Source organism: Oncorhynchus mykiss, chromosome 9 (genome assembly GCF_057628025.1).
Source record: "Oncorhynchus mykiss isolate SJ-2025 chromosome 9, ASM5762802v1, whole genome shotgun sequence".
Classification (NCBI taxonomy): domain Eukaryota; kingdom Metazoa; phylum Chordata; class Actinopteri; order Salmoniformes; family Salmonidae; genus Oncorhynchus; species Oncorhynchus mykiss.
In genome coordinates this window covers 9,738,207-9,755,664 of record NC_143030.1, presented here as the reverse complement: position 1 = coordinate 9,755,664, position 17,458 = coordinate 9,738,207, and the positions used below count along the sequence as shown (strand labels likewise).

Below are 17,458 nucleotides of genomic sequence, written 5' to 3'. Positions count from 1 at the left end.
ACTACTGGTCAGTACCATTATGCTCTACAGGGGACAGACATTACTACTGGTCAGTACCATTATGGTCTATAGGGGACAGACATTACTACTGGTCAGTACCATTATGCCCTACAGGGGACAGACATTACTACTGGTCAGTACCATTATGCTCTACAGGGGACAGACATTACTACTGGTCAGTACCATTATGCTCTATAGGGGACAGACATTACTACTGGTCAGTACCATTATGCTCTACAGGGGACAGACAGACATTACTACTGGTCAGTACCATTATGCTCTACAGGGGACAGACATTACTACTGGTCAGTACCATTATGCTCTACAGGGGACAGACAGACATTACTACTGGTCAGTACCATTATGGTTCACAGGGGACAGACACATTACTACTGGTCAGTACCATTATGCTCTATAGGGGACAGACATTACTACTGGTCAGTACCATTATGCTCTACAGGGGACAGACATTACTACTGGTCAGTACCATTATTGTCTACAGGGGACAGACATTACTACTGGTCAGTACCATTATTGTCTACAGGGGACAGACATTACTACTGGTCAGTACCATTATGCTCTACAGGGGACAGACATTACTACTGGTCAGTACCATTATGCTCTGCAGGGGACAGACATTACTACTGGTCAGTACCATTATGGTCTATAGGGGACAGACATTACTACTGGTCAGTACCATTATGGTCTACAGGGGACAGACATTACTACTGGTCAGTACCATTATGGTCTATAGGGGACAGACATTACTACTGGTCCATACCATTATAGTCTATAGGGGACAGACATTACTACTGGTCAGTACCATTATGCTCTACAGGGGACAGACATTACTACTGGTCAGTACCATTATGCTCTACAGGGGACAGACATTACTACTGGTCAGTACCATTATGGTCTACAGGGGACAGACAGACATTACTACTGGTCAGTACCATTATGCCCTACAGGGGACAGACATTACTACTGGTCAGTACCATTATGCTCTACAGGGGACAGACATACAGGCTGGATTATCATTTTTAAATCACAGATTATTTAATGACCGTGTTGGTTTCCGCTAATCTCCGAACCCAGAACCAAATCTTGTGTGTGCTGACCAGCTCGTCGGTTGGGGTAAATTAATAATGGATGAGCTAACATTGTAATACAGTGTTTATATTACTGGCCTAATGTCTATGAACACAGCTTTATATTCACGGAAAGTGAAAGGAAAGGTCTTCCTCATATTTCTGATAATAAATGTCATTGAATGAATATGCTACAATACCTGTGATGCTACTGATGGTGAATGTTACCTATAATAAAGTCAACATGCTTGATATACCAGGATATAATTGCTTTACCTTGTGATGATTCACACATCATGCTCGCTTCTGTGTGTTTCTTTGTGTGTGTGTATCTTTGCTCTACCTCCTCCCTCTGTCTCCTCTCTATATACACGGGACACGATGGAATGGATAGAATGGACGATGGAAAACGATAGAATGGACTGTAGATTAATTTGCCAACAGCCGCTGCTGCCCAGTTTGTTTTCTGATAGATCTGCCGTTTTTCCGTTTCCATTTTTTACGATATTTTTAATCTACAGTTGTCGCACCCTGACCTTAGAGAGCCTTTTTATTTCTCTAGTTGGTTAGGTCGGGGTGTGATTTGGGGTGGGCATTCTAGTTTTTTTTTTTGATTTCTTTGTTGGTCGCGTATGGTTCCCAATCGGAGTTCCCAATGGTTCCCAATGTCTATCGTTGTCTCTGATTGGGGATCATACTTAGGCAGCCCTTTTTCCCACTTTAGATTGTGGGATCTTGTTTGTGTGTAGTTGCGTTCTGCACTGCGTATAGCTTCACGTTCGGTTGTAGTTTGTTATTTTTGTATTTCGTGTTCATCTAATAAAATGATGTATGCTTACCACGTTGCACCTTGGTCCAATCCTTCTCAAAACGATCGTAGCAGAAGATCCCACCATAAACGGACCAAGCAGCGTGGTCAGGAGGAGAGGACACGACGGAAACCCGAGAGGCAGCCCCAAAAAATGTTTTTTGGGGGGGGGGGGCAGATGACGTGGGTGTCGGTGCTGAGCGGTGAGTCCGAGACCGAGGAGGAATTCTTGGACCGTTTGAGCGAGGGCTGGTTGGCAGTGGAGAGGGAGAAAGAGTTTGGAGGGGTTGGAGTCTGGACCGTTTGAGCGAGGAGTGGTTGGCAGTGGAGAGGGAGAAAGAGTTTGGAGGGGTTGGAGTCTGGAGCAAGACAGTCACTTTGAGGAGCGCGTGACCCTTCAGGCACCATGCTTTGCGGTTACACGGACTGTGTCTCCGGTACGCATCCACAGCCCGGTGCTCTCTGTTCCAGCTCCCCGCATTTGCCGTGCTAGAGTGGGCATTCAGCCAGGACGGATTGTGCCGGCTCAGCGCTCCTGGTCTCCGGTGCGTCTCTTTGGCCCAGGATATCCTGCGCCGGCTCTGCGCACTGTGTCGCCAGTGCGCCTTCACAGCCCAGTGCGTCCTGTGCCAGCTCCCCGTACTTGCCGGGCTAAAGTGTGCATTTAGCCAGGATGGGTAGTGCCAGCTCTACGCTCCAGACCTCCAGTGCGCCTCCACGGTCCAGTATACCTGTGCCAGCTCCATGCACCCGGCCTCCAGTGCGTGTCTCCAGCCTGGTCTCCAGCCTTTTTTGTCATCCAAAGGGTCACAGCTATAACATGTAGTGCTGTTTTGTTAGATAAAATCCTTCTTTATATCCCAAAAAGTCTGTTTAGTTGGCGCCATCGATTTGAGCAATCCACTCGTTCAACAAGCAGAGAAATGAACCCGAAAATCTACCGCTAAACTTTGTTAAAACAAGTCAAAATACATTTCTATTGACTCCTCAGATACCCTCAAATGTAATCAAACTATTTCATACAGAAAGAAGTATGTTCAATTGAAAACGGATATAAGCAGGCGCACCTTGTCTTAATCGCACCCCCAAACACGAATTTCCAAGAGTTTGTCCCTGTACTAAAACTCATATTTCTTACTTGTTTTGGAAGCCTGAAGCCTTGAACATAGACTGCTGACACCCTGTGGAAGCCATAGGAATTGCATCCTGGGATCTAGAATTCATTATTTCCCTATAGGTTCCATTGTAAGAGCGTGGGCAAATATCTGGTTGGATTTTCTCCTACTATATCTATTGCGTTATAATCTCCTACATTATTTTAACATTTCTACAAACTTCAAAGTGTTTTCTTTCTGGTACCAGAAATCTGTATCTGTATGCAGATCCTGGCTTCAAGGTCCCACCATTGCCATTGCATGTCAGAGCAAAAACCAAGCCATGAGGTCGAAAGAATTGTCTGTAGAGCTCCGAGACATGAGCTCCGAGACATTGTGTCGAGGCAAAGATCCGGGGAAGGGTACCAAAAAATGTCTGCAGCATTGAAGTTCCCCAAGAACACAGTGGCCTTCATCATTCTTAAATGGAAGACGTTTGGAACCACCAAGAAGTCAGGGAGGTGACCAAGGACCTGATGGTCAGTCTGACAGAGCTCCAGAGTTCCTCTGTGAAGATGGGAGGACCTTCCAGAAGGACAACCATCTCTGCAGCATTCCACCAATCAGGCCTTTATGGTAGAATGGCCAGATGGAAGCCACTCCTCAGTAAAAGGCACATGACAGCCCGTTTGGAGTTTAACAAAAGGCACCTAAAGACTATTAAACCATGAGAAACAAGGTCCTCTGGTCTGATGAAACCAAGATTGAACTCTATGGCCTGAATGCCAAGCGTCACGTCTGGAGAAGCATGGATGCTGTGTGTTTCTCCGTGGCAGGGACTGGGAGACTAGTCAGGATCGAGGGAAAGAGCACTCTGAAACAGGATTCCATACAGATCTCTGTACTTTGCTCGGTTGATCTTTCCCTCGATCCTGACTAGTTTTCCAGTCCCCATCCAACCTGACAGAGCTTGAGAGGATCTTCAGAGAAGAATGGGAGAAACTCCCTAAATACAGGTGTGCCAAGCTTGTAGCGTCATACCCAAGAAGACTCAAGTCTGTAATTGTTGCAAAAGGTGCTTCGACAAAGTACTGAGTAAACGGCCTGAATACTAACAGAGACAAGAAAAAATATGTGAACCCTTTGGAAATACCTGGATTTCTGCATAAAATTGGTCATAAAATTTGATCTGATCGTCATCTAGTCACAACAATAGACAAACACAGTCTGCTTAAACTAATAACACACAAACAATTATACATGTTCATGTCTTTATTGAACACACTGTGTAAACATTAACAGTGCAGGGTGGAAAAGGTATGGAAATGTATGTGAACCCTTGGATTTAAAACTTCTTCAGGATCGGTGTCCCGGGACGGTTAAGCTAACGTAGGCTAATGCGATTAGTATGAGGTTGTAAGTAACAAGAAAATTTCCCAGGACATAGACATATCTGATATTGGCAGAAAGCTTAAATTCTTGTTAATCTAACTGCACTGTCCAATTTACAGTAGCTATTACAGTGAAATAATACCATGCTTTTGTTTGAGGAGAGTGCACAAATTTTGAACATGAAAAGTTATTAATAAACAAATTAGGCACATTTGGGCAGTCTTGATACAAAATTCTGAACAGAAATGCAATGGTTCATTGGATCAGTCTAAAACTGTGCACATACGCTGCTGCCATCTAGTGCTGAACTTTCTCCATTTATAGACCATGTGTCTTACTGTGGACTGATGAACATCAAGGCTTTTAGAGATACTTTTGTAACCAGCTTTATGTAAGTCAACAATTCTCAATCTTAGGTCTTCTGCGACCTCTTTTTGTTTGAGGCATGGTTCACATCAGGCAATTTTGTGATTTTTTTTATAGGGCAAGGCAGCTCTAACCAACATCTCCAATCTCATCTCATTGATTGGACTCCAGGTTAGCTGACTCCTGACTCCAATTAGCTTTTGGAGAAGTCATTAGCCTAGGGGTTCACATACTTTTTCCAACCTACACTGTGAAAATTACAGTTTAAGCTAATTAAAGTTAAAGGTAATTCCGAAGGGTTCACATACCTTTTCTTGCCACTGTGTACATAAATGTGATTTATTTATTTATACATTTTTTTTATACATTAGCAAAAATGTTAAAAAAAAACTGTTTTTGCTTTGTCATTCTGAGGTATGGTGTATAGATTGATGAGGGGAAAAAATATTGAATCCATTTTAGAATAAGGCTGTAACACAACAAAATGTGGAAAAAGTCAAGGGGTCTGAATACTTTCCAAATGCACTGTATATAGAACATTTGTTCACATGATGACATCCATATTTTAAGTATGATCCTTTGATGTCTGAAGTTAAGGTTGGGGTTTACATGTTGACTACACGCATGTTGATTCATCCACACCAGATGCGATCCGGGACATGCAGTTTGAAATATCAAAAATAACTCTGAACAAACTATATTCATTTGGGAACAGTTTCTCTCTCTGTCTCTGTCTCCTTCTTGTCTGTCTCTCTGTCTCTCTCTTTGTCTCTCTCTCTCTCTTGTCTGTCTCTCTCTTTGTCTCTCTCTCTCTGTCTCTTTGTCTCTCTCTCTCGCTTGTCTGTCTCTCTCTTTGTCTCTCTCTCTCTCTCTCTCTCTTGTCTGTCTCTCTCTCTGTCTCTCTCTTTGTCTCTCTCTCTCTCTTGTCTGTCTCTCTCTTTGTCTCTCTCTCTCTCTCTCTCTGTCTCTCTCTTTGTCTCTCTCTCTTGTCTGTCTCTCTCTCTCTGTCTCTCTCTCGCTGTCTCTCTCTCTCTCTCTCGTCTGTCTCTCTCTCTCTGTCTCTCTCTCGCTGTCTCTCTCTCTGTCTCGTCTGTCTCTATTATGTCTATATACAGTGTTGTAATGATGTGAAGATAGTTAAAGTAGAAAAGGGAAAATAAACATAAATATGGTTTGTATTTACAATGTTGTTTGTTCTTCACTGGTTGACCTTTTCTAGTGGCAACAGGTCACAAATATTGCTGCTGTGATGACACCCTGTGATATTTCACCCAATAGGTATGGGAGTTTTCAAATTGTTTTTGAATTGTTTTGGTCTGTGTAATCTGAGGGAAATATGTGTCTCTAATATGGTCATACATTGGCCAGGAGGTTAGGAAGTGCAGCTCAGTTTCCACCTTATCTTGTGGGAAGTGTGCACGTAGCCTGCCTTCTCTTGAGAGCCAGGTCTGCCTACGGTGGCCTTTCTCAATAGCAAGGCTATGCTCACTGAGTCTGTACATAGTCAAAGCTTTCCTTAATTTTGGGTCAGTCACAGTGGACAGGTATTCTGCCACTGTGTACTCTCTGTTTAGGGCCAAATAGCATTCTAGTTTGCTCTGTTTTTTTGTTTATAATTCTTTCCAATGTGTCAAGTAATTATTTTTTTGTTTTCTCGTGATTTAGTTGGGTCTATTGTGTTCCCTACCTGCTAAATAGATATGTAATTTCAGAGCTGGCTGTTCTGTTGACACAAGCTACCACAACGAGATTATTCTTCACAAGGTATACAGGATCTGACGGAGAGCAGAATTGAACACCAGCCAGGATATAATTTATATTATTATTATTATTATTAATAGTATTATTATTAATTAGTATTATTATTAATATTATTAATAATAATAATAATACTATATATTATAATAATAATAATAATAGCATATGAAGCCAAGTCAACTGTGGGATGTGTTTGTGTTTGTGAACAGCGCCCCAGGACCAGCTTGCTTAGGGGACTCTTCTCCAGGTTCATCTCTCTGTAGGTGATGGCTTTGTTATGGATGGTTTGGGAATCTCTTCCTTTTAGGTTGTTGTAGAATTTAACGGCTCTTTTCTGGATTTTGATAATTAGCAGGTGTTGTCCTAATTCTGCTCTGCATGCATTATTTGGTGTTTTACATTGTACATGGAGGATATTCTGCATGAAGACTCTCAATTTGGTGTACCAAAGGGTCTGAATCCAATTTTTCCATTTTTTTATACATTTTCAAACATTTCTCAAAACATGTTTTCACTTTGTCATTATGAGGTATTGTGATGTCATTATGGGGTATTATTGTGTGTAGATTGATGAGGAAAAATATTAATTTGAACCCATTTTAAAATAAGGCTGTAATGTAAAAACAATGTGGAAAAAGTCTAGGCATAATGACATCACAATACCTCATAATGACAAAATTAACAGCACTACTACTGTATATGTTGAAGAGGGTGGGGCTTAAGCTGCATCCCTGTCTCAACCCCTGGCCCCGTGGAAAGACATTCCTTCCATCTATAGCATTTCTTAATGTTACTCAGTTCCTTTGGCTTTGATGCCTCATGATTGAGCAAAGCTTTGTTCAAGTAGAGCAGTGCTTTTCAATTATTTTCTGTTACAACCCCCCAGGAAGAAGTAAACATTTCACTCCCCCCAACTCTTCGCCGTGACTGTAAATAGTATCATTTGTCTATAAAGTTGTTATAAGTACACCTCTGCATAACATTGTATCCTTATTAACATTAAAGAAAAGAAAAAACAAAGAAACTTATAACAAAGAATAACTTTATTAACATTGTTTTTTAGTCTGTAACAGAAAAGACTTAAAGTGCATCAATTTGCCTGAAATTTGATACTGAAAAATAAAATATAATCAATAAATAATAATACATTCAAATTGATCAGCAACATTAACTCAGGAGCGCAATGTATGAAACACTTTGACCTATAAAACAAAAATGAATAAAACAATTTGTGCTGATTTAAAAAAAATCTAAATGAGGAAGTCAGGATTAATTGCTACAATGAGCACGTTTTGCAGAGCACAGCTTTTCGAAGCGGGGTTTGAAGCATGATACTACAACTCTCAGCTCCTGCTCAATGTTTAGCTGGGACCTGTACTTGGTCTTCAGTGCAGCAACAGCAGAGAAGCCAGTCTCACAAAGATAAGATGTTGCAAAAGGAAGAAGAATGCCCATGGCCCTCTTCCCTAAGAGTGGATACTGCCTCTCTACACTCAGCCAGAATTCACTCAGTGTCTGTGATGTGAACCTCAGTCTCAATGTGGAGTCAGACGTCATATCAATGAACTGGTCCTCCTCTGCAGAGTTGAAACCAGTTGGAGCTGATGCATTGAAAGGATCTCTCACCCAGACATTTTGGGAACTGTTTTCAGGGAAGTACTTTTAAAGAATCCCATCAGTGATGAAATATGCTCCTTAATATATGGAATCACTGAGGTGGCATCATAGTCAGTAGTGTCAACAAATTCATGCAGGTTCTCGAATGAATCAGTATTTCCTTAATCAAGTCGCCTGCCCCACATTGCAAGCTTTCGAGTGAAAGAGCTGATCTTGTCTGTGACCTGAGGGAGGTGTTTATCTTTCCCTTGAAGCTGTAGATTTAGTTCATTTAGCTTTCCAAATATGTCACTCAGCTAGGCCAGTTTTGCCAGGAAGTTCTCATCACTAAATGTTTCTGCGAGGTCATACTTGTGCTCCTGCTCCGAAAACATTCTTATCTGCTCTCTGAGCTCAAAAGCTCGGGACAAGACTTTTCCTCGTGACAGCCACCTTGCTTCACTGTGAAACAGCACAGCTTGATGTTCAGCTCCCATCTCCTCACAGATAGCAGAGAAGACTCTGTTTTTAGTGTTTATAAAATTGACTACACCTACAATGTCAGTCATAACCTCACTTAATTCAGAGGAAAGGTGCCTTGATGCCAGTGCTTCTCTGTGTATAACACAGTGTGTCCACTCAGCATTAGGTGAGGCCTTCTTGATGAGTGCCCGAAGTCCTTTTCTCATCCCTGCCATGGTCTGTGCACCATCACTGAAAACATCTTCCACTTTAGCCCATTCTCAGTCAGGAAGCAGTCCAGCATTTTGAATAGCTCTTCAGCTGTGGCTCTGTCTCTGACATGTTTACAGAAAACAGTAGATCCTCACACAGGGAGTTTGTCATGTCAAAACGTGCATAAGAGATAAACAAACAGTCTTTGTTGCTTCATCGAACTGTAAGGAAAAACGTTTGTCTTTGAGTTTATCTACCAGCTGTTCTTTAAGATCGTTAGCAATGTCATTTATACGTCTGGTGACAGTGTCATTGGACAGAGGGATAGTTTTATTTTTGCAGCACTTGCGTCCTCCAGCATGACAGAGACCAGGTCTAACACTGCAGGTAGTATCAGCTCCTCTGCTATGGAGTGGGGGTTTTCACTGAGCAATTTGGTACGCCACCTTATGTGATGCTAACAGTGCTGCTTTACTGAAGTAGCGTTCACAAAGAGGGACGATTGTTGGCAAGCGGCTTACCAGCGTGATTGGGGTGTAATGTCTTTAAGTGACGCCTTAATTTATTTGGCTTCATGCTGTCCTGCTGCCAACATCTTAGACACAGTAAACATACATACATACCCTTCGTCTTCGTCATATCTCCTCGTCTCCCACCGTAGTCACAGTGAAGCCAAGCGCTACATACCCTTCGTCTTCGTCATATCTCCTTGTCTTAGCTTTCGGGAGACTTACGTTTGTCTCATTATCTCCGTCTTTCTTTTCATCCCTGTTAAATATTTTTCCATGGTGTCTCTTAAGGGTTTGTTATCTGCACTTCATATCTCCTGCTCTGTGCTCTGTGCTGTGTGCTGTGTGCTCTGTGCTGTGTGCTATGTGCTCTGTGCTGTGTGCTATGTGCTATGTGCTCTGTGCTGTGTGCTATGTGCTATGAAGCAGGACATATGCCCAGGCTGTGAGCAGAGCAACAGGCCCAACCCCCACTGTTACACCTACCCAAGCCCCATCCTGGGACCTACGAGGTATGTATCAGATGCTCAACATGCTCTGCTCACATCTACTGTGACGGTCGGGGCCTAAACCACACAAAAACAACACTAGACATTATGGAACACAAAGCTTTTACTATCAGCAGCATGGCCAGGTGGACTGGAGACAGCAAGGAGTCATCATGTAGTCCTGAGGTTAGATTACTCGTTGGATATTACTGCATTGTCAGAACTAGAAGCACAAGCATTTCGCTACACTCGCATTAACATCTGCTAACCATGTGTATGTGACCAATAACATCTGTTAACCATGTGACCATTAACATCTGCTAACCGTGTGTATGTGACCAATAACATCTGTTAACCATGTGACCATTAACATCTGCTAACCGTGTGTATGTGACCAATAACATCTGTTAACCATGTGACCAATAACATCTGTTAACCATGTGACCAATAACATCTGTTAACCATGTGACCATTAACATCTGCTAACCGTGTGTATGTGACCAATAACATCTGTTAACCATGTGACCATTAACATCTGTTAACCATGTGACCATTAACATCTGTTAACCATGTGACCATTAACATCTGCTAACCGTGTGTATGTGACCAATAACATCTGTTAACCATGTGACCATTAACATCTGTTAACCATGTGACCATTAACATCTGTTAACCATGTGACCATTAACATCTGCTAACCGTGTGTATGTGACCAAAACAATTTGATTTGAGAAGCTTTTTCAAATCACTCCCTTGAGTGCTGTGGACACCCTTTCCTGCTGGGCCCTCAGGTCATTTGTCCCCGTGTGAAATATAATGTGGCTGGGGGACCCTAGTCTGTCCTTTCTCTGTCTCTGTGTGTCTCTCTCTACCCCCCCCCCCCTTCTCTGTCTATCCCACAATCTCTCCCTCCCTCTCTTTTTCTAGTTCTCCCCTTCTCTCTCGCTCTCTGATGTTGCTATACCATTGTGCTCTATTTGGACACGATCTCTATGGAAGTCAATGTGTCAGTCAATGTGACTTCTTCTTCGATGGGTCGTCGAGTGGTTGAGGAGAGTGTCAATTGGCTAGTAGGAGAACAGAAGATTGTCCTCGCCTCCTCGATAGCATCTTTCCACTGAGGAAGCGCGAGAGTATCCTACCGTCTAAATATCTTTTTAATACTTATTTTTTGTGTGCTGTGACTGGCGCCCTCTAGCTGTAAAAGGAAGCAACAGCAGAGGGCCTGATTTGCTGTAAACCTAATAATAACCTGGATTGGACCTGTTCGTTTACTTATATCCTGTCTCCTAGAGATTTAAATGGATTGTAGAGGAGCTTATCTCTCTCTTCTCTCCCCCCTCTCTCTCTCTCTTCTCTCCCCCCTCTCTCTCTCTCTCTCTCTCTCTCTTCCCTCCCCCCTCTCTCCCTCTCTCTTCCCTCCCCCTCTCTCTTCCCTCCCCCCTCTCTCTCCCTCTCTTCCCTCCCCCCTCTCTCTCTCTCCCTCTGTCTCTCTCTCTCTCTTCTCTCCCCCCCCTCTCTCTCTCTCTCTTTTCTCTCCCCTCTCTCTGTCTCTCTCTTCTCTCCCCTCTCTCTGTCTCTCTCTTCTCTCCCCCCCCTCTCTCTCTCTCTCTCTCATCTCGTGGGATTAACGTGCGGTCGAGTATCGGGCATGTTCCAAGGGAGAGGAAGACGGGAAGAGAAGGAAGCGAGACAGATCTTTGAAGGAGAGAGAGAGAGAGAGCGAGCGAGACGGTGTTGAGTCGAACGTCCAGAAAACAGGAGAATAAAACGAGCTGAGGATCTACCTGAACAAGGTCCTCCATATTGAAAAGGCACCTGTCATCTTTGGTAAGCTTTAATGTCGTCAAATATTGCAGACAAGTCTTGTTAACTGCTATGACAACGGAACTAATCAATGAATAGAAAAGAGCTAGTGTGAATCCTGCTATTGACTTGACTTTTAAAATTACCTTTATTTTAGATGTCTTTTGTTGTTTTTGTACATTTGACTTATGTGTCAAAGCCACACAAAAAAAGGGAGAGAGAGAGAGAGAGAGAGAGGGGGATGAAGGGTTAGGCTCGATAAGCCAGGAAGGAGTAAGCCTCTTTCAGGCCACTTCTAGCCTCATGGATCATTCAGTCAGGTCTATCTGAAGTATTTAATATTCCGTGTTTGATTGATGCTCTCCCCCAACTACAGCATCTATGTTCACCTAGCTACTGACGGAGAGTTGGACCAATGAGGTTTCTGCATTATGAGTCATTTACATGACCTTACACCATTCTATGGCAGCCATGGTAACGCCACTATTAACAAATAAATGTCATGTGACTGAACATCTAGAATTGGAACACTATTCTACATTCTAGAAGATGTCCCAGCTCTATAAAACACTCTGCTGGGGTTAGTCCAGACGGTGATCTTGTTTGTACACAGGTTATAGGGCGTGACCTGGTTGTCTCTGTCTGCGTCACCATACTCACACGCAGGCAGGCAGGCACACACACACACACACACACACTGCCAATTCCATGCTGTGAGCCCTAGATAGGTGTCATCCCTCAGCTCACATGTGTGTTTGTGTTTAAAGCTCTTTAAAATGTGGGACACACACCCACACACTATGGGGCCGGTCAGGCCTGCACCTAGTTGTAATGCCAGGAGCTTGCTGTTGAGAGACAAGCCCCTGTAAGCTTTAGATTCCAGGCTAAGCTCTGGACGTATGGGGTCCAGGACCCAGATTCACAAAACCGTCTTAAGAACAACATGTCTTAGCTGCCATTCCCCCCCCAATTTAACTATAGACCCCCCCCCCCCCCCAATTTAACTATAGACCCCCCCCCCCCCAATTTAACTATAGACCCCCCCCCCCCCCAATTTAACTATAGACCCCCCCCCCCCCCAATTTAACTATAGACCCCCCCCCCCAATTTAACTATAGACCCCCCCCCCAATTTAACTATAGACCCCCCCCCCCAATTTAACTATAGACCCCCCCCCCCAATTTAACTATAGACCCCCCCCCCAATTTAACTATAGACCCCCCCCCCCCAATTTAACTATAGACCCCCCCCCCCCCCAATTTAACTATAGACCCCCCCCCCCAATTTAACTATAGACCCCCCCCCCCAATTTAACTATAGACCCCCCCCCCCAATTTAACTATAGACCCCCCCCCCCCAATTTAACTATAGACCCCCCCCCCCCAATTTAACTATAGACCCCCCCCCCAATTTAACTATAGACCCCCCCCCCCCCCAATTTAACTATAGACCCCCCCCCCAATTTAACTATAGACCCCCCCCCCCAATTTAACTATAGACCCCCTCCCCCCCCCCCAATTTAACTATAGACCCCCTCCCCCCCCCCCAATTTAACTATAGACCCCCCCCCCCCAATTTAACTATAGACCCCCCCCCCAATTTAACTATAGACCCCCCCCCCAATTTAACTATAGACCCCCCCCCCCAATTTAACTATAGACCCCCCCCCCCCAATTTAACTATAGACCCCCCCCCCAATTTAACTATAGACCCCCCCCCCCCAATTTAACTATAGACCCCCCCCCCCCCAATTTAACTATAGACCCCCCCCCCCAATTTAACTATAGACCCCCCCCCCCAATTTAACTATAGACCCCTCCCCCCAATTTAACTATAGACCCCCCCCCCCCCAATTTAACTATAGACCCCCTCCCCCCCCCCAATTTAACTATAGACCCCCTCCCCCCCCCAATTTAACTATAGACCCCCCCCCCCCAATTTAACTATAGACCCCCCCCCCCCAATTTAACTATAGATCTATAAAGAAAGTTAAGCTAAATTGATATCCTTCATAAAGTTTTGGGAAATGTTCTTAACTTTTTGCTTAAGGAGAAACATAAACAATGATAAAGTAAGGAGAAATGTGATTCTTGAAAATAAAGTTGATTTCATCTTGGAAATGGTTCTTTATTCCAAGATGGTTAAAGCCTTAATGTTGAGCTCAGGGCGTTGGGAAAACACGCTCATAAAAGCCATTTAACGTATTTAATTCACACAAACTTAATCTGAAAGTTTCAGTGTTGATTGTTTTTACAACCAATATCACGTTTTAGAACAGTCATCTCGGTAATAAATATGCTAACGTGATTGCCATTGCTAGCTACAGTGGGGCAAAAAAAGCATTTAGTCAGCCACCAAATTGTGCAAGTTCTCCCACTTAAAAAGATGAGAGGCCTGTAATTTTCATCATAGGTACACTTCAACTATGACAGACAAAATGAAAAAAACCACACTGTAGGATTTTTTATGAATTTATTTGCAAATTATGGTGGAAAATAAGTATTTGGTCACCTATAAACAAGCAAGATTTCTGGCTCTCACAGACCTGTAACTTCATCTTTAAGAGGCTCCTCTGTCCTCCACTCGTTACCTGTATTAATGGCACCTGTTAGAACTTATCAGTATAAAAGACACCTGTCCACAACCTCAAACAGTCACACTCCAAACTCCACTATGGCCAAGACCAAAGAGTTGTCAAAGGACACCAGAAACAAAATTGTAGACCTGCACCAGGCTGGGATGACTGAATCTGCAATAGGTAAGCAGCTTGGTTTGAAGAAATCAACTGTGGGAGCAATTATTAGGAAATGGAAGACATACAAGACCACTGATAATCTCCCTCGATCTGGGGCTCCACGCAAGATCTCACCCCGTGGGGTCAAAATTATCACAAGAACGGTGAGCAAAAATCCCAGAACCACACGGGGGGACCTAGTGAATGACCTGCAGAGAGCTGGGACCAAAGTAACAAAGCCTACCATCAGCAAGGGCATTGAAGATGAAACGTGGCTGGGTCTTTCAGCATGACAATGATCCCAAACACACCGCCCGGGCAACGAAGGAGTTACTTCGTAAGAAGCATTTCAAGGTCCTGGAGTGGCCTAGCCAGTCTCCAGATCTCAACCCCATAGAACATCTTTGGAGGGAGTTGAAAGTCCATGTTGCCCAGCAACAGCCCCAAAACATCACTGCTCTAGAGGAGATCTGCATGGAGGAATGGGCCAAAATACCAGCAACAGTGTGTGAAAACCTTGTGAAGACTTACAGAAAACGTTTGACCTCTCTCATTGCCAACAAAGGGTATATAACAAAGTATTGAGATAAACTTTTGTTATTGACCAAATACTTATTTTCCACCATAATTTGCAAATAAATTCATTAAAAATCCTACAATGTGATTTTTTTCATTTTGTCCGTCATAGTTGAAGTGTACCTATGATGAAAATTACAGGCCTCTCTCATCTTTTTAAGTGTGAGAACTTGCACAATTGGTGGCTGACTAAATACTTTTTTGCCCCACTTTACATAGCTAGCTAGATCGGTTGCCTAGCAGCAATATTCTTAAGTACACAGATAAGAAGTTTCTAAGAAGATATGTGAGAGTTTCTAAGAAAATTATATCTTAAGATGTTGAGGAATTGCACATAGTTCCTATTTTAAGAAGCTTCTTAATTTTTTTGCATAAGAAGTGTTTTGTGAATCTTGTTTCCACTGTGTGTGTCGTGTTTAGAGAGAGGAGAGTTACACAGATGGACATGTTGAGCTGCCACTGCTGTACTTTCCCTTCATTCTTCTTTACCTTCATCCTATCTGGGGACTTTCTCTCTCTCCACCTGTATAGACCATCCATCACCAAGTCATGGACCAGTCTCTAAATGCCTCCCCTCCTTCTCTCTCTCCACATCCCTCCGTCTCTCTTCAGACCATGTCTAAGGACCAGTCTCTAAATGCCTCCTCCTCTCTCTCCACATTCCTCCGTCTCTCTTCAGACCATGTCTAAGGACCAGTCTCTAAATGCCTCCTCCTCCTCTCTCTCCACATTCCTCCGTCTCTCTTCAGACCATGCCAAAGGACCAGTCTCTAAATGCCTTTCCTCCTTCTCTCTCTCCACATCCCTCCGTCTCTCTTCAGACCATGTCAAAGGACCAGTCTCTAAATGCCTTTCCTCCTTCTCTCTCTCCACATCCCTCCGTCTCTCTTCAGACCATGTCAAAGGACCAGTCTCTGAATGCCTCTCCTCCTTCTCTCTCCACATCCCTCCATCTCTCTTCAGACCATTTCAATGTACCAGTATCTGAATGCCTCTCCTCCTTCTCTCTCTCCACATCCCTCCGTCTCTCTTCAGACCATGTCAACGGACCAGTCTCTGAATGCCTCTCCTCCTTCTCTCTCTCCACATCCCTCCATCTCTCTTCAGACCATTTCAATGGACCAGTCTCTGAATGCCTCTCCTCCTCTCTCTCCACATCTCTCCGTCTCTCTTCAGACCATGTCTAAGGACCAGTGTGACTCCGTAGCAGTGAGCGTCGAGTCCCTCTTGACGGACGCAGTGAAGATGCAGTCCCAGTGTCGGGAGCGTAGTGAGCAGCTAGCTGTGGCCGCCGCCGCACTGCGGGAGGAGTCGGCGTGCTTGAGAGAACAGGTGAGGTGTTGATTTGTGGATGGATAGATATTTATATATTGTAGACAGATTGACTGATGATTGATTGATTGATTGATTGATTGATTGATTGGATTTAACAGTGTCAAGCCACCCAGCTGGATATGGCCCGGATGAGAAGGCAGCTAGAAGAACTGCTGGATACCAAAGCTCAGATGGAGGCCAGTGATAGAATGCACCGCAAACTCAGCAGGACACTCTAAATGGAAGAGAAGGAAGAGGGGAGAGAGGAAAAGGGGGAGGAACCAGGAGAGAGGGAGAGAAAAGAGAGAAGGAGAGAGGAGAAAACGGTAGAGAGAGGAGAAAGAGGTAGAGAGAGAGGAAAAGGGGGAGGAACCAGGAGAGAGGGTGAGAGAAGGAGAGAGAGGAGAAAGAGGTAGAGAGAGACGAGAAAGAGGTAGAGAGAGAGGAAAAGGGGGAGGAACCAGGAGAGAGGGTGAGAGAGGAGAAAGAGGAGGAGAAAGAGAAGAACAGCTGGGTACCAAGGCTACGATGGAGTCCCGGGGTGAACACACACTTGGAAATAAGTCTGGCAGACTTCACAGTTAAATAAATAATTATTTTAACAACGTACACTTGTCTCTTGTTCTCTAACCCTATTTATCATCCCTAACCATCAGGCTACACTACATGACCAAAAGTATGTGGACACCTGCTCGTCGAACATCTGATTCCAAAATCACGGGCATTAATATGTAGTTGGTCCCCCCCTTTCCACTGATGTTTGGCGTTTAGGCCTGGCTCGCAGTCGGCGTTCCAATTCATCCCAGAGGTGTTCGATGGGGTTGAGGTCAGGGCTCTGTGCAGGCCAGTCAAGTTCTTTCACAACAATCGACAAACCATTTCTGTACGGACCTCGTTTTGTGCACCGTAGAATTGTCATGCGGAAACAGGAGAGGACCTTCCCCAAACTGTTGCCATAAATGTGGAAGTACATCATTTTCTAGACTGACACTGTATGCTGTAGCGTGAAGATTTCCCTTCACTGGAACTAAGAGGCCTGAACCATGAAAAACAGCCCCAGACCATTATTCCTCCTCCACCAAACTTTACAGTTGGCACTATGCAATGGGGCATGTAGTGTTCTCCTGGCATCCGCACAAAAAAACAGATTCATCGGTTAGACTGCCAGATGGTGAAGCCTGATTCATCCCTCCAGAGAATGCGTTTCCACTGCTCCGGAGTCCAATGGCGGCGAGCTTTACACCACTCCAGCAG

The 17,458-nt window shown here is 44.0% G+C and overlaps 1 long non-coding RNA gene across 1 annotated transcript; it reads left to right on the top strand.

Moving 5' to 3' along the window:
* Positions 1-11,344: 11,344 nt before the first annotated feature.
* Positions 11,345-16,813, top strand: LOC149980743 (uncharacterized). Its single transcript, XR_016483079.1, has 3 exons — positions 11,345-11,604; positions 16,067-16,222; positions 16,324-16,813. It is a non-coding gene; the product is annotated as an uncharacterized LOC149980743 (long non-coding RNA).
* The last annotated feature ends 645 nt before the right edge of the window (positions 16,814-17,458 follow it).